Source organism: Zeugodacus cucurbitae, unplaced genomic scaffold (assembly GCF_028554725.1).
Source record: "Zeugodacus cucurbitae isolate PBARC_wt_2022May unplaced genomic scaffold, idZeuCucr1.2 ctg00000185.1, whole genome shotgun sequence".
Classification (NCBI taxonomy): domain Eukaryota; kingdom Metazoa; phylum Arthropoda; class Insecta; order Diptera; family Tephritidae; genus Zeugodacus; species Zeugodacus cucurbitae.
This window is the reverse complement of record NW_026530857.1, coordinates 17,501-22,500: the sequence shown is the minus strand read 5'-3', so window position 1 is coordinate 22,500 and position 5,000 is coordinate 17,501. Positions and strand designations below refer to the sequence as shown.

The window sequence follows — 5,000 nt, the reverse complement described above, 5'->3', positions numbered from 1 at the left end:
TCTTAACACCAATATAATTTTCTTAATAATAAATATTCAATCTTTTCATCCGTACTACTTACTTCATTATAACAACAATATTATTTTCTTGGTTTTTTACATTTAAGGCAATCCTAGAATAAAATAATATTTTATGCTAGACGTTCCTCTAAATGTATATATTATTTGAAATAATAATATTGAAATTTTATTGTTTTTGGGAATACTAAGATTCTTATTTATTATAAAATTTCGTTCAAATATGAGGTGTTCAAGAATATATTTTCTATATTTCTTTTTATGCTATTAATATTATGGATTGAAAAATACAATCCAGTAATATACCATGTGCTTAAATTCTTTTAATTGACTAAAAGAATAAGCAACTAATTTAGCATAGTCTTACAACCCTCAACCATATGTAGTCCAAGCAGCACTTTAAAATTAATTAAAGTACATAACAGCATGGACTGCAATATGCGTTCAAAATGTCGATGTTCATGTGTCCTGCAGTTCACACGATGACGCACAGTTAGCTGCGTTCTTCATCGACCCATGAGCCGAGTGATCCACCGCTTAGAGTGATAATTTTTGTTTATTTTAATTTAACGTCAAGAGTTTTTAATTTATTGAAAGAATAACATTTCGTTTTCGTATATAATATATAAATTATTTTAAAACATCTTTCAATAAATTGTAATTTTCAACCCAAACATTTACAAGTTGCGCATGTCTTAGTCCAACAAAAACAGTAATTCCTTTTTTATTACATTTTATTTAATTTCTATATATTTTTAAGGAATTACACGTTAATGAGAACAAATTAACTTATCATTTATATTATTTTTATAAATAATAAGTACAACTATATATGTTTAAAGGTTTGTTGCGTTCAAATACAATGTATGCGATATAATTTTCATTATACTACAATACAAGGAGTAAAAAAAAAAAGAAAAAAAAGAAAAACATTCAAATAAATGAATGAAAAGAAAAAAAGAAAATAATTTTTCTTTTTTATTCTTTTTTTGTTTGTTTGTTTGTTTGTTTGTTTGTTTGTTTTTTTATAATATTTACGGATAGGAACACAATAATGATCCTTCCGCAGGTTCACCTACGGAAACCTTGTTACGACTTTTACTTCCTCTAAATAATCAAGTTCGGTCAACTTTTGCGAAACAACCGTGAAACACAAGGCGTCACAGTGATCACGTCCGGAGACCTCACTAAATAATTCAATCGGTAGTAGCGACGGGCGGTGTGTACAAAGGGCAGGGACGTAATCAATGCGAGTTAATGACTCACACTTACTGGGAATTCCAAGTTCATGTGAACAGTTTCAGTTCACAATCCCAAGCATGAAAGTGGTTCAGCGGTTTACCCGGACCTCTCGGTCTAGGAAATACACGTTGATACTTTCATTGTAGCGCGCGTGCAGCCCAGGACATCTAAGGGCATCACAGACCTGTTATTGCTCAATCTCGTTACTGCTAGACGCAATTTGTCCATTTAAGAAGCTAGTGTCCTTATAATGGGACAAACCAACAGGTACGGCTCCACTTATATAAACACATTCAAACACTTGCACATTCAAGATGAACTCATGAATGAAGGCTATATAAGCTTCAACACCATAATCCTGAAAGCATCTATTTAATATATTTGAGTCTCGTTCGTTATCGGAATTAACCAGACAAATCACTCCACGAACTAAGAACGGCCATGCACCACCACCCATAGATTCGAGAAAGAGCTATCAATCTGTCTTACACGCTTATGTTCGGACCTGGTAAGTTTTCCCGTGTTGAGTCAAATTAAGCCGCAGGCTCCACTCCTGGTGGTGCCCTTCCGTCAATTCCTTTAAGTTTCAGCTTTGCAACCATACTTCCCCGGAGCCCAAAAGCTTTGGTTTCCCGGGAAGCGACTGAGAGAGCCATAGTAGTAGCTACACCCAATTGCTAGCTGGCATCGTTTATGGTTAGAACTAGGGCGGTATCTGATCGCCTTCGAACCTCTAACTTTCGTTCTTGATTAATGAAAACATCTTTGGCAAATGCTTTCGCTTAAGTTAGTCTTACGACGGTCCAAGAATTTCACCTCTCGCGTCGTAATACTAATGCCCCCAAACTGCTTCTATTAATCATTACCTCTTGATCTAAAAACCAATGAAAGTAGAACAGAGGTCTTATTTCATTATTCCATGCACAAAATATTCAGGCATTTGGAGCCTGCTTTAAGCACTCTAATTTGTTCAAAGTAATTGTACCGGCCCACAACAACACTCGATGAAGAGCACTGAAGCAGGTTTAAATAGGAGGAATATATAAAAAATACATTGTATTAATTACATATAAGAACTCCACCGGTAATACGCTTGCATACATAAGGTAATGTACATACCACAATTATAGCTGTACTACCCGTATGAAGCACAAATTCAACTACGAACGTTTTAACCGCAACAACTTTAATATACGCTATTGGAGCTGGAATTACCGCGGCTGCTGGCACCAGACTTGCCCTCCAATAGGTCCTTGTTAAAGGATTTAAAGTGTACTCATTCCAATTACAGGGCCTCGGATATGAGTCCTGTATTGTTATTTTTCGTCACTACCTCCCCGAACTGGGAGTGGGTAATTTACGCGCCTGCTGCCTTCCTTAGATGTGGTAGCCGTTTCTCAGGCTCCCTCTCCGGAATCGAACCCTGATTCCCCGTTACCCGTTGCAACCATGGTAGTCCTAGATACTACCATCAAAAGTTGATAGGGCAGACATTTGAAAGATCTGTCGTCGGTACGAGACCATACGATCTGCAAGTTATCTAGAGTTCAACCAATATAACGATCTTACGATCGCTTGGTTTTAGCCTAATAAAAGCACACGTTCCAAAAGGTCCGTGTTTATTTTGCATGTATTAGCTCTAGAATTACCACAGTTATCCAAGTAACTGTTAACGATCTATGGAACCATAACTGATATAATGAGCCTTTTGCGGTTTCACTTTTAATTTGTTTGTACTTAGACATGCATGGCTTAATCTTTGAGACAAGCATATAACTACTGGCAGGATCAACCAGAATAATATTTTTTATTCATTTATATAATATTTTTTATACTATATAAATTTTTATAATGATATTTTCAATATTTGAAAATTAAGTACACGACATATACACAATGCAAAGGAGAACGAAATCGCGACAATAAATAATTATGAAATTTCTTCTACTATGGTCGGATTAAATAATTTACTTCATGTCATTTAAATTTCATATTATTGTATTATTTATTGCGGTCTTATTCGGACTTTGAGACTGTGTATCTTATCGTGAGAAAGAATTTTCGTTCTCTATACATATATAATATAATTATTAATGTAAGGACGATGTTTCTTCTTGTATTTGTTAAACTTTCAAATAATATCATTTTTTATACATTTTACTTTATTTCAATGCATATAGTGTATATATCTTTTTTTAAGAGTATATACGTTTTTCTTTTGATTTGAAATTAATAATTTCAATTCAATTATTTTTCATTTTATTTCATATATGATATGAAAGTATTCGAGCGTAATAATATAAATATTTAACTTTATTGAATTTTATTCTTTACCCACATATATTTTATGTGAATAGAAGAACAAACCCCAAAAAAAGTTAAATTAAAAAAAAAACGACTACATTATGTTAGGTATAGAAGAATAATCTCAATTAATAACATTTCATTATTAACAAAATTATTTCTATTTAAACCAACTGTAGCAAACCAGGAATAAATTTTTTTGCTCTCATTTATATATTACACTTAAATACTTTTATAAATATATGAAAATAATTTTCATATAAGTACTAAGTATGCAATTTCATACAAGTATTAAAATTTTCATACAAGTACTAATGTTGAAGTTTCATACAACATATATGTTTTCTGCCACGTACACCTCACCAACCGGAAATCGTATGGAGAAAATCTTTTTAACCATATAAAAGTTTTAAATTCATATATATACAAGTAATTTATATCATTTTCTATGAGCATTATGCTTATAAGAAATATTACAACATCAAAAATAGCTTAACATTTATTTTTTTTTTTAAATTTTTTGTACTTATATGAAAATTATTTAGTTGTATGAATTCATACACTTAGTACTTATATGAAAATTAGTATCTATATGAAAATTAATTAGTATTTATATGAAATTTATTAAGTATCTATATGAAAATTATTTAGTATTTATATGAAAATTATTTACTTGTATGAATTCATAAACTTAGTATCTATATGAAAATTATTTAGTATTTATATGAAAATTTTTTACTTGTATGAATTCATAAACTTAGTATCTATATGAAAATTATTTAGTATTTATATGAAAATTTTTAACTTGTATGAATTCATTAACTTAGTATCTATATGAAAATTATTTAGTATTTATATGAAAATTTTTAACTTGTATGAATTCATTAACTTAGTATCTATATGAAAATTATTTAGTATTTATATGAAAATTATTTACTTGTATGAATTCATAAACTTAGTATCTATATGAAAATTATTTAGTATTTATATGAAAATTTTTAACTTGTATGAATTCATTAACTTAGTATCTATATGAAAATTATTTAGTATTTATATGAAAATTTTTAACTTGTATGAATTCATTAACTTAGTATCTATATGAAAATTATTTAGTATTTATATGAAAATTTTTAACTTGTATGAATTCATTAACTTAGTATCTATATGAAAATTATTTAGTATTTATATGAAAATTATTTACTTGTATGAATTCATAAACTTAGTATCTATATGAAAATTATTTAGTATTTATATGAAAATTTTTTACTTGTATGAATTCATAAACTTAGTATCTATATGAAAATTATTTAGTATTTATATGAAAATTTTTAACTTGTATGAATTCATAAACTTAGTATCTATATGAAAATTATTTAGTATTTATATGAAAATTTTTTACTTGTATGAATTCATAAACTTAGTATCTATATGAAAAT

General features: G+C 29.2%; 2 non-coding genes across 2 annotated transcripts; both read right to left on the bottom strand.

The window, feature by feature from the left end:
* Positions 1–384: 384 nt before the first annotated feature.
* Positions 385–563, bottom strand: LOC128923998 (5.8S ribosomal RNA). Its single transcript, XR_008472709.1, has one exon. It is a non-coding gene; the product is annotated as a 5.8S ribosomal RNA (ribosomal RNA).
* Positions 564–1,070: 507 nt separating this feature from the next.
* LOC128924000 (small subunit ribosomal RNA) lies at positions 1,071–3,059 on the bottom strand. Its single transcript, XR_008472711.1, has one exon. It is a non-coding gene; the product is annotated as a small subunit ribosomal RNA (ribosomal RNA).
* Positions 3,060–5,000: the final 1,941 nt, after the last annotated feature.